At 36.6% G+C, this 13,180-nt stretch overlaps 1 protein-coding gene across 11 annotated transcripts in view; it reads right to left on the bottom strand.

The window, feature by feature from the left end:
- Positions 1–13,180, bottom strand: part of RPS6KC1 (ribosomal protein S6 kinase C1) — a 123,838-nt gene that overhangs the window by 37,582 nt on the left and 73,076 nt on the right. The window contains exon 2 of one of the 11 annotated variants that reach the window (XM_036441918.2): positions 12,433–12,477. The exons of the other annotated variants lie outside the window; for them this stretch is intronic. The gene's annotated coding sequence lies outside the window, so the exon portion shown is untranslated. The remainder of the gene's footprint in view (positions 1–12,432; positions 12,478–13,180) is intronic. 11 annotated transcript variants of the gene reach the window in all.

Below are 13,180 nucleotides of genomic sequence, written 5' to 3'. Positions count from 1 at the left end.
TTAAAGTTATCTTACCTAAAGAAAGTTTTTTTATGGTTTTCTTTATTAAAAATGCCATATTTTAGAAACATTACTATGTTTCCTAGATTTATTTTAAAATACATTTCTTCAAAGTGAATGAAAAATTATTTTAGAATTTTTTCTCATGAAACATTACAATTAAGAATAATTTTTTTTTACAATAATTGCCGAAATCTCGATTTTCTCTCTAAAGCTCCTTACCTGGCCACTTTCTATTATAATGTGATTGCAATAACTCAAGCTCCAGTCTGAGGCATCATTATGGTCCCACTTCTCCATTCTGGACTCATCCTAACTCCTCTTTTTCCATCAGCAAATTCTGTTAGCCTTATCTTCAAAATGTATCTAGAACTGAACGTGCCTCACCACTTCCTGGCTATTTCCCTGGTCCAAACAAAGAGGCACTTGGATTAAAACAACTGCCTCCCAGCAGATCTCTCTGCTTCCATCTTTGCTACCCTTGGTCTGTTCTCTAAATAGCAGGCAGGATTTTCTTTTTAAAACGAAGTAGGTCATGTCACTCTTCTCATTCAGATAAAAAACCTAAGTCCAAAAGATGATCTCAAGACCCCTCATGATCTCACACACTGCCACTCAAACTCCCCACTCCCCACCCTCTTGATGGATGGAAGGAGCAAAGAGGGATACAAAATTATCTTACCATTTTAATATTTTATAATTAAATAACCAGAAGTTGGCAAACTTTTTCTACAAAGAGACAGATAATAAATATTTTAGGCTTTGCGGGACCATGAGGGAGGTCTCTGCTGCAGCAATTCAATCCCACTGCTGTAGCACCAAAGTAGCTACCATTTGAAATGCGCAGTGACAGTATTTACAACACAGAATCAGCAAGCTCTGTAAACAGGGATCTCCCTCCCCAACTCCAGAGCACTTGGAATCAAGGATGAAAAAAAATAGGTGGTCAGAAGAAAAGGTGGTGAGTTAAGATGAGATAGCAATTTGAGAAGATGGTATATTCCATTTTCAACATGATGAATTTGAAGTAATAGTGACATCATCTTTGACCTCTCTTCTGAGTGCTTGATATACTTATGTAGGTCTCCATTTAATTTCAATTGAATATTCCCACAGATACCTCCTGAGCTCACCCCTTTTTCTCCTCAAAGCCCTGGCCCCACTAAAAACAAAACAAAACCCTGTTTCTCCTCCTACAAAACTGAATAATACCACCATCCACTGAACCCCCCAACCAAAAAGTTCCCTAAGTCACTATAAAAAATCCCCTACCCCCTACCTTCATAACCAGTGACCAAGCCAGTCAATTCCACTTCCTATTTCCTTATCCACCCTCTACTGTCCTTCACCTACCAGGCTTTAAGTGTTTACTATGTGCTGTGCTTTAACATGTGTGATCAATGTTAATTCTTTCAACAACCCAATGTGATAATTTCACCATTTCTATTCTAACTGTGAAGGCATTACAGCTTCATCTGTAGGAGCTATAATGCTAGATTATAATGGTGTCTATCATGTGAAAATTTTAGTGAGAGATAATCCTGTAAAAGTACTGATATAGCCAGTTGTTATTATTGTTATTGCTATCACTATTATTGCTTCTTCTCCCTTAAATGTTCCCCCATCCACTTACCAAACAGGTGTTCATCTTTCCAAATGTTTATCTCTCAATAACAGTCTTTTATTCCTTTGTTCTCACCTTCTTGTGCATATGGTACCAACTTCTATATAGCATTTCTAATCCTTCAGTTTGGTTTTATGCTTACTTATCTCTCTCCCAATTTAAAGTTTGTATCAGCATGTTGAAAGCAGAATGATCGTTTTTCCCCAGAGTCTCCAGTAAGGAACACAGCCCAACATGACCTATATCAGACATCTATCCCATGTGACAATAAATTCAGTTGTTTTAAACTGCAAAGTTTGTAATACTTTGTTATGGCAGCCACAGAGAACTGTATGGGGCAGAAATGATGTCTCCTCCAATCCATGAATCTCCCATAATAAATGTTCAAAGTGGATGAATTCCGGTATAAAAGTATGGAAGGTAGACAGCCATATGGGAATGGAGCTTAGAAAATAAATTGAAACTGAAGGTTTATAGTTGAGCATTCTCCATAAAGACAGTAGCTAAAGGCAGGAGAACATGCCCCACTAAAATGCTTACTTTATCCTAGGCACTAAACTTCGTTTTAAGGAATCAAATCAGGTAATGCACTCAACAGTGAGTTATTTCAATGAGATAGATACACTTTAACCAATGTTACAGATGAGGAACCAAACATAAAGCTGTTAACTTGCTCATGCTTAAGAACTTAAGCAATGGTAAAGGTGAAATTCAAACCCTAGTAGTCGGGCCACAGGGTTCTTCCTTTTTAATTGCTAAGCTATACTAGTTGTGTCTAAATTCTGGATACTATACATAGTTGTTATATTGAGAATATATAGGCAATAACCACCAAAATTGTAGGAGAAAAGTACAAAGAAAACCAGAAAATGTAGAGGTTCAAAAAAAAAATAAAACCATGTCAAGGAGAGAAAATGCTGTAAATTAGTGTAAGCATCTAGAAGCCACAAAGACTGAGAAAGGAGAAGGAATTACTGCCTAGGGCAATAGAAAGCCACTGATAACTTGTTTATAAATATTGCATTATGCAGTGAATTGGTGGAGAGAGGAGCCAGACTCCTCTGAGTTAATAATGGCTGATAAGAAAATGGAGGTGACATATATAAATCTTTTAATACAAAAATATATCAAAAGGAAAAACACTAAAATGAAAGCGTTGGTAGGATCATCAGGTTGAAACTATTTTCAGAGGATAGACCTATTCTCCCCATAATATCCCTTTGAGCTACCTTCTGCACCAATCTTCCACCGCATGGAAACACATTCAAAGAACATGAACCTTGACAGTTAAAATAACATATCATGAGAGCAAAAAGGAGGCACAGGGTCCTGCCCTCTCTCTGCAGAATGGACTCAATGAACACCCAGTCTGTGAAGACATATAGGGTTCCTCAGATCTCATTTGTTTTTATATCAAGTTGTGACTCCTTTAAGCCACTCACCAGAATGCCAGTTCTATTTAAACAAGACACATCTCACCGAAACCGGTTTGGCTCAATGGATAGAGCGTCGGCTGAGGACTGAAGGGTCCCGGGTTCGATTCCAGTCAAGGGCATGTACCTTGGTTGTGGGCATATCCCCAGTAGGGAGTGTGCAAGAGGCAGCTGATCGATGACTCTCTCTCATCGATGTTTCTAACTCTCTATCTCTCTCCCTTCCTCTCTGTACAAAATCAATAAAATATATTTTAAAAAAATAAATAAATAAAAATAAACAAGACACATCTCTATGAAATAAATGTTTCACTGGGTAAAGGGTATGGAAGCCGTACAAAGGAAAGAACTTCTTTCTTCTACCCGAAGCTTCCGAATTGACTAAACTGCCTCTATGCCCATAAATCAGACGTGATAGCTCTTTGCCATCTCACTTAGCCATGGAGCATGAAGTGGATCAGATAAAGAGGCCAAATGAAGACCGATAAACATGCCTGGGAAGTGCTGCTTTGTTTACATTTACTTTCTTCTCCTACCAAGTTTGTCTGCAGCTAGACAACGTTCACATTGAGGCCATAAACACAAGAACATATGTGGTTTTTTTTAAATGTGCCCTTTGACTGTCAGTTTCTCCCAAACAGGTGCTGGCTAAATGATTATAAATTGGCCTCTGGATACACCTCTTCAACTGAGCCGTACCGGGCTGGTGATAATATAATTAGACCTAAAAACATCAGGCCAGTGAATGCTTTCCATCTGTTTGGCAATAATGTTTAGTTAACAATAGTCTTTAAAAGAAGCACCTTCAACTTCAGTTCTTAAAGTTATTTATAGAGCCATTCTTAACACACCAGCACTCTTGCTAACAAGAGCTTTAGCCACTTGGAAATTATTAGCCATACGGCTGTATACAAAGAGAAATGACTGCATTTAACATCTGTATCTTTCCAAATGTACACGCTTCAACCTCATTTAAAGTCATTCCTTAATGAACAGTGCTGTGGTGCTGCATTAATATTATAGTTGCATGCACAAAGATCATAAGGAGCCAAACATTTTTTTAATGCCAATAGTAGGCCAATCTGTAATGAAGCTGTCAGCATAAAGGACAAAATAATAGCTTCTTTAACCCTCAAACAGAATTTGTTCATTTGAAGCGTAGAACACATCAATTTAAAAACTGCTCATGGGTTTGCTCACCTTTATAAAGACAAAAATCTAATTTGGTACTAATTTGATACAATTGTCTTTCCAATAAAAGGCTCCTAAACCCATCTCTTATTTCATAATAAAACAAGTACTATAACTAAAACGGTCATGAAATAATTATCTTGGATAGCATACCTTATTAAGAGAATACAATTAATGTATTTCCCTTTCATTTTTCCACACTGACTTATCAGCATTATATTAGCATATGATCTAAAAGAAGAGATTACTCCATCTTTGCCTGTGGCAATATCTAGAAGGACTGCTCCTCACTGGGGAAAAAAGCAGACAACTTATCCCATAAAGATTAGCCTCATCTGAATGGTAAGATACATACACATGTAATACCTTAATTTAAAAAAGGAATAAAAAAGATTAGCCTCATCTGTCCTTCAATTCCACCAACACAATGAGACTTGCCCACTCTTCCTTCACAACAGTGGTAGGAAAAGCTCCAACGGATTAGAAGTGTGCGTCTCTCCATTAACTAGAATAGGGAAGGACTAATATTTAACTAGATTCCACCTTTGGAAAGACAGGAGGAATGGAGGAACATATCAAAAGCATCAAATGATGATAATTTTTTAAGCATATGAAGAATAAATTTGAAGAAAAGAGGTACTACCATAAAGACACTGACTGTGGTGAAGCAGTATGGAGAACTCCCTTCACCGAAGATTGTGTCACCCATTTTCAAATCTTTTTAGATATTTAAATGTTGACATTCAAAATCTGTAGATCTCTAAAAATACCTTCCGCTGCAATGCCTTTAAAAAGAAAGATAACTGCCCTAGTTGGTTTGGCTCAGTGGATAGAGCATCAGACTGCAGACTGAAGGGTTCTGGGTTCGATTCTGGTCAAGGGCACATGCCTGGGTTATGGGTTCAATCCCCAGTGGGGGGCTTGCAGGAGGCAGCCAATCAATGATTCTCTCTCATCACTGATGTTTCTATCTCTTGTCCCCTCTCCCTTTCTCTCTGAAATCAATTATTTACATATTTTTTGACTTTTTTTAAATATATTTTATTGATTTTTTACAGAGAGGAGGAGAGAGGGATAGATAGCTAGAAACGTCAATGAGAGAGAAACATCGACCAGCTGCCTCCTGCACACCCCCCACCGGGGATGCGCCCACAACCAATGTACATGCCCTTGACCGGAATCGAACCCGGGACCTTTCAGTCCGCAGACCGACGCTCTACCACTGAGCCAAACCGGTTTTGGCTATTTACATATTTTTTAATAAAAGCTTTAAAAAATAAAAAGAAAGATTACCTGAGTAATTTGAGAGAATATCTATCTCTACTTTTGTGCTTGTTACTTCATAGAATTCCACAACAATTCATAAAAGTTAGAAAAATTTTAAGGAAAGTTGACAGAGTCAGCTAGGACCAACACAGCCTTCCCTTAATGGTGTCAAAGCACTATTCTTTTTTGCTAGATACAATCGAACTGGACTTCAACTGTGCAAATTATAACTCTGAGAATCCACACATCAATGAACATACCAGAAAGAATGAGATAAACATAATAATAATAAAGAAGCCAAAGAAAACATACAAGTACAACTGTAATACAGTTTTTCTCAACATAGTTTCAGACTAATAAGATTATACTTACTGTGCTAAAATCATTTACACTTAACCATTTTAATGTTATTAAATGTTATTAACTAAATTCATGTTGGCAGCATTACAGGAGCTGGAAATATTATTTTTCTGTAGAAATGGTTTTAAACAACAAATCTTTGGTTCCCCCCCAATACCACATGATGATAATCAAATGTTATTTATATTTACTAAATACCCTTCTCATTTTGAATGCTTATCATATTCAAAATGTATTTCTAAAACTGTTAATTATTAATTCCATACTTTATTCTCACAAGATATCTTTTAAAAAGTTAACACCCAGAAAACAAGGAAAAGGTGACTTTTAATACCAATAATTCTCCCCACTAGGGTCTACCTGTCTCTTCCTTTGGCATCAGAAGGCTAGCAATGTTCCCAGCAACTGCAAAAGCAGAAGATATTGAGCCTCCAACTTTAGTGCATCAGAAGTGGCATCATCAGCATGAACAGACTGTGTAGAGGCACTTCTCTCATGCTATGCCATGAAACCAAGCTGTTCTTGGTGGTCATATGCTCACAAAAGTTATTTCACTGATGAGAATTGAAATACAAAAAGTAGAATTCAAGATGGATACCTATAAACTCTGGTCTAAAGAATATTTTCTTTAACTATTCCAAGAATCTCTTTTCAGTAGAGGAAAGTATAAAAGGTAACCTTAGAATTTAAGGAGAACAGAAAAAAAATCTTTTGGAATCTTATTTGTCCTAGAAATTTCAATATGCCGCATTATCATGATATGAACAAACAAACCAAAAAGGGTAATCTTTGTGGATTGCTGGCAGTCAAAAAATTATCAACCAGCTCAGAGCAAGAGGAAATATATCTCTTTGAGCAGGGGTGGGGAATGTCCAGCCCGCAAAACGATTTGGTCTGGCCCTGCCAAGGCATTAGGGGTGAGTTAATTAAATGTTTGACCGAATACAGCAGGCTAATTTTTAAGGTGATAATTTTGTATGCCCTCCGAATGATGTGATAACTATCCAAATAGCCCTTGGCAGAAAAAAAGATTCCCCAGCCCTTGCTTAGAGACATCTTCAAAGGTAGGAAACAACAGGCCAAATTTACAGGAATGCATGGAGACAGTACTCAAGATTCACGTTTTTTTCTAGTTATTAAAATTCAAAATACCATAATTCAAAGTATACTTTAAATGTTTATCCAAACACCTTAACTCCTAAAAAGCATCCCCTATTTAAGTTTAGCTAATTATATTATCCGTCTTTACTACAGGCAAATTGGGCCAGGGACAGCAGGGAAAGAACCACACTAGGAAAAGCAAGCAGCAAAACTAAGCTGGTAAATAACTAAGTTATCTATAAGAAAGCAACTCATTTTAGATTTCTTTAAATGCCCAGACATGTGCAAAGGTTCTAGTATGCTAATTTTTTAATTAAAAGATATTTCATCAGTGAAAGCTCTTTCATATGCACTACTGATTCTTCATCAAACGTTAACTTTCCAACTAAACACCAGTCTAGCCGGTGGCAGCCTGAAGGTTTACCATCTGCTGCTACCCAAAGTCACTGTGGCCACCTTCAGAACAGATGCATCAAAGCCCCAAGATAAGAGACTGAAGAAATACTGCCTAAGTCAGTGAAAGGGGGATGATGGACCCAGAGGCAGGCAACAGGCAAGCTACCAGAAAATACAGAACATCACGAACCCTTAGAATATGTACCCAAGGTCACAGGGGACTCTAATGGCTACTCAAAAAGACAAGAGAAATACTACTTGTAGTGGAATTTACTTACGTAAATTAACTAAATGTGATGACTTTTCTCTTAAAAAAGGAGGGGACCTAGGCCCACTTAAAATCCCCTCTGATTTTATTCAAAATAAGCATACGCGTAAAATAAAATTTAAAATTCAAGGTTTTTTAATCAGTCTCTCTATGGATAACAATTTATATGTTTTTATGTAGTCATAAGACACTTTGTTTTGAAAGGCTTGTTTTCTGTTACCATCACACCCACAATCCAAATGTTACCCAAGGAAAATGTACTTTGAGAAGAGGTATGATAAAATTCACAAAATGCCAATTAAAAATTCTGATTTCTGCCTACTCAAAAAATGCCACTTATTTATGGTAATGATCACATTTACCACAATACCTCATACAGAAACAAAATACTGTGGTGTGTTTTAAAATATTTTTTTAAAAAGAGAATCTCAATCTTGCTATATTCAATTATGATAATGAAACTGAATAACTGGCATATAATTAAAAAGAAATTTACTAATATGAAATTTTCTTATCCTTCATTTTTGCTTTCTGCTTTTTTAATATTTTTCATTTTTCATTTATTAATTTGAGAGAGAGAGAGAGAGAGAGAGAGAGAGAGAGAGAGAGAGAGAGAGAGAGATCAATTTGTTGTTCCACTTAGTTATGCATTCTTTGGTTGACTCTTGTATGTGCCTGGCCGGGGAAGAACCCACAACTTTGGTGTGTGGGGATGATAATCTAACCAACTGAGCTACCAGGCTGGTGCTTTGCTTTCTGCTTTTCCTTTAATATTTTAAATGCAGCTAAAAGAAAATCATTATAGAAAATAAAATTTTAGAAAATAGTGCAAAAAGCATCTTTTTATTCTTGGTCTGAAAATGGCAACAGATGCATTTAGTTTACGTAATTCTAATCTAAGTCCAGATTTTAAGTTACACAGGGAATTTGTTATTAATTAATTTTAAATTAGGGCATTATTAAGCATTCATATACAATAAGAACTGCCAATAAATCCTATTGTCCTGTCCTCTGTTTAAATGGAATACAATCATAAACTGTTGTATGCAACCAGGGATGTTTCTATAACATAATACAAGTGTATTGTGGGTGTGTACCCCATGTGAACTCAACTTATACCTTTGTGTACTTAGTAAGTTCAATAATAACTATGATGATCTTTTTAAAATATTTTTATTGATTTTTTTACAGAGAGGAAGGGAGAGGAATAGAGAGTTAGAAACATCAATGAGAGAGAAACATTGATCAGCTGCCTTCTGCACACCCCTTACCAGATATGTGGCTGCAAGCAAGGTACATGCCCTTGACCAGAATTGAACCTAGGACCCTTCAGTCCACAGAACGACACTCTATCCACAGAGCCAAACCAGTTAGGGCACTATGATGATTTTTTTTTTTTTTTTAACAATCATAGCTTTTCATTGTGATAACTAAGAGTAAATGCTACCAGAGTGTATGTTCTAAGATATGTTATAAACATATTATGAATTATACGATTAGAAAAAGAAAAGTATATTTTGGTGGTACTAAAACAAACTTGCCAATACAAATAATTTACTCAAAATTCAAAGCTTACATTGTTTCATTTCTCCAAAGCACACTGAAATATGATTGGCAAGTTTGTTTTCTTTGGAATGCCAGCTTTTAAAGTCTTTGGATCTGAAAATAGATTTTAAAAATGTTTCTCTATTTCCCATCTAAAAGTCGACCAAACCTCTAGAATATTAATCTTTGGGCAAATAGCTAAATGTAGGCCTTGCCCTACAGCAATACAAAATACCTGTATACTCCAGAAAAACAGTCCAAGAAGTAATTATTTCAGCCACAAACACGAATTTAAAATTTTTATATTCCTGTTAGTCAGTGTCAATGAATGTAAGCCATCAATATCAATGATGTCTCATACTAGAATGTGAGGTTAATGATTTCATGAACAATAACGTCTTTTATACACATACCTCCAAAAAAGAGTTTTATTTTGTATAATCTTCAAATCCTAGGCCTATACACCTATTACTTCATAAAACCTGCTTCCAAAGGACATGGTGTGTCTTTGTAAGTAAAATGGAAATAAACATAGCAGAAGGCAGAATATAAGACAGAAACAATTGGGTTTAAAGTAAAAATGCTGAAGAGCTAGGAAAACATTCACTTAGGAGGCTCTTCTCAGATCCAAAGACTTTAAAAGCTGGCATTCCATACTTTATCATTCTCATTTTGGTTGTCTTTTCGGTTTCTGTGAAGCTACTTGCCCAAGGCCACAGACCTCTCTTTAGCACAGTTGGGCGTAGCCTGACACCAAAAGGTTCTCAGTTGGATTCTCAGGGCACATGCCAGAGTTGCAAGCTTGATCCCTGGTAGGGGGCATGCAGGAAGCAGCTGATCGATGTTTCTCTCTCTCCCTCTCCCTTCCTCTCTCTCTAAAAAATCAGTTTTTAAAAACCTTAATAATTACTTGAATTTAGATGAAAAATCAATTCAATTAAAAGTATAGTCTGTTTTATTTAGCTTTAGATCTCTTTTTATTTGCATTTGCTAGAAAAACCTAATACTCTAGTGCTGATACAATCTGAGTCTATTCATATTCTGATTTAATATTTTCATTCTGCTGCTTAGATGTGTTCTATAAATATACCTGAATCGTTTATAGGTCCTGAAAACATAAATCCTTAAAAAGCAGCAAGTATGTCTACAAGTAGTTTTTATATAGTGTTCAGAAGTGGTACAGTGTACACTCAGTTAATAAATGATATCTTATAATGATAATGGACACAGAGGCTACATCTTCAAGTCCATCAGTACATATCCAACTTGCCAGTGTCAAAGGTAGCCTGATTGCAATTCAGAAGAAAACGCCTCAATGGCAATTGAAGCTATTACTTTTAAATGTTTTAATGAGTTTTATACTTTCATAGCAGATGGAGCTGAACTTCTGGTATTGATTAAAACTGAACAGTGTTTTAAGATGACCTGGAAAATTTATTTAGTATAAAAATACAATGTGTTCATGTTCTGAAAAATTCCAAAATATTTAAAAGCATATATGTAACACAAGGCACAATGCTCATTCTCAAACTGGCAATTTCATTGACTGCAACAAAGTACTCTGCCAACAATCTATGGGAGTGCTCTGTGAAAGAAGGTGAAAGGGGAGGTGGAACATTCTGACAGTTGTCCATTGCAACCACCCTCTTGCTCTGATCCTGCTGGTGTGGTATATTTTGAGGTGCAGACTCACTGAGTATTTGAAATCTTAAAACCCATATATTGTCTCTTTTTGTTCCCTTTATAACTATTCAGCAAGCATTTATTAGATCCTTATATGGACAGCGCTGTATTCAGTTGGGCATTATCAAAGAAAGTAAAAAGAAATAGAAGATATAGTTCCTGCCTTTCTGGACAAGTTAACAATATATTTAAGGCAACTAAAATTATACAAGTGAAAATAATACACAATTGAATTCTAAACTTAATTCAAAGAAAGAAAAGATGAGTAGGTATTAGTTAAAGAGGAGGCAAGCTTTCAGCTGTCTTAAAGAACAGACTAAACATAAACTGAAAAAGCTGAGGAAGTTAGAGAGCAACCTCTCTGAGTCGAGTGTCTCTTCCCAGATCCCCTTTAGTGTAGAACACTCTTCTTTGAGCTAAATCCTACTCACCCCTCCTGTCTTTGCTTATTCTACAAAACCTCCGGAGAGCCCCAGCTAGGTGTCCATCCCTCCTTTATGTTCTCACAATACCCTAGTGTACACTTTTCCTTCACCCAAAGCACTTTCACACTGTATTGTAACTGTCAGTTCATTTCTATTTCCCACTCAATTATAAACTCGTAAGAGGATAGAGATTAAGTGTGTTTTATTCACCATTGTATCTCCAGTGGCTAATACCATCCCTGACACACAGAAATTCAATAAGTATTTGCTGAATAAATGAGAAAACAGACATGGAAAAGACATGCAGAGAAATGGCAAGGAGGCAGGCCAATTAAAAGAAATGGTTTCAACACTTGTATATTAAGTATCTGCTATTAGTAAATCTCTATGCTAATGCCAAGAATCCAAAACTAAATAAGATGTAGTCACTAAGCCGCTGTTTGATATGTTATTGAGACATATTTTCCAAAAACATGTATCTTAAGCACAGGATTTAGAATATCTTTTCTGTCTAACAGATGTCTGTAAATACAGTGCCAAAATAAAAATGTTCATTTTTTAACAAGAAGAAGAAAAATGCTTGATCACTTGAGGGATATGAAGGCTTACTGTAGGAGGCATAGAAATGTCAAAGCTACCATACAAATACAAAATACACTGCAACTGAAAAAAATTCCATACACTATACATGCATGCTATCACACATAAGATCAAGGCATTAAAAGAACACAGCAAGAGCCCTAGTCAGTTTGGCCCAGTGGATACAGCATCAGTCTGCAGACCAAAGGGTCCCAGGTTCAATTCCGATCAAAGATCAAAGACATGTACCTTGGTTGCAGGCTCCTCCCTGGCCCAGGCCCTGGTCAGGGCGTGTGCAGGAGGCAACCAGTAGATGTATTTCTCTCACATCAATGTTTCTCTCTCTTTCCCTCTCTCTTCCAACTCTCCCTAAAAATCAATAGGAAAATAACTGCAGGTGAAGATTAACAACAAAAAAAGAACACAGCAAGAGATATTTAAATCAGAAAACAAAGGAGGCTTCCGGAGAAGATAACAATTAAGAAATTAAGTGAGGAAGAGAAGGAAAAGTCACTCCAGGCAGAGGGGGACATCATGTGTTAAACATGACACCTTGCATACCTGATAGGTTCAACAGGACTGTGGCCAGAGAGCATGCTGTGGTGTCTGGGAAAAGGGGAGGAAGAAACACACTGAGAATCAAAGGTCTCCACGGGCTTAGCTAAGAAGATTGAACACTACCCTAAAAACTATGTGAAGGTTTTAAAAACTGTAAGCAAAGGGTTATTAGTTTTAGAAGGATCACTTTAAGTTAATTGTTATAAATTATCCTCCAGCAGTGTTGACGATGAACTGGAGAAAAATAAGACTATAGGAAAACAATAGCACATCTTTAAAGGGGAATAAGAAAATAATATAGCCCTAACCACTTTGGCTCAGCAGATAGAGCATCACCCTGTAGACAAAGGTCCCAGGTTCAATTCCAGTCAAGCGCATGTACCTTGGTTGTAGGCACATCCACAGTAGGAGGTGTGCAGGAGGCAGCTGATTGATGTTTCTCGCTCATCAGTATTTTTAACTCTCTATCCCTCTCCCTTCCTCTCTGTAAAAAAAAATTCAATAAAATATATACTTTTAGAAAAAGAAAATAGTGTACACCTTTAACTTAGGAGTTTGGGATGCCTACATTTTTTTTTATTAAATTATTATCTGTGTACATATCTTACCATTGCCCCCCCTCCACCCATACATGCCCTCCCTCCCCAGAGTTTTATGTCCATTGGTTGTATTTATATGCATGTATACAAGACCTTCGGTTGATCTCTTATCTCCCCCAGATCTCCCTACCCTCCCCGCTGTAATTTGACAG

The sequence above is a fragment of the Pipistrellus kuhlii genome, unplaced genomic scaffold (genome assembly GCF_014108245.1).
Source record: "Pipistrellus kuhlii isolate mPipKuh1 unplaced genomic scaffold, mPipKuh1.p scaffold_m20_p_18, whole genome shotgun sequence".
In the NCBI taxonomy this organism is placed as follows: Eukaryota; Metazoa; Chordata; class Mammalia; order Chiroptera; family Vespertilionidae; genus Pipistrellus; species Pipistrellus kuhlii.
The sequence above is the reverse complement of the archived record's forward strand: the minus strand, read 5'-3'. Positions and strand labels throughout refer to the sequence as shown.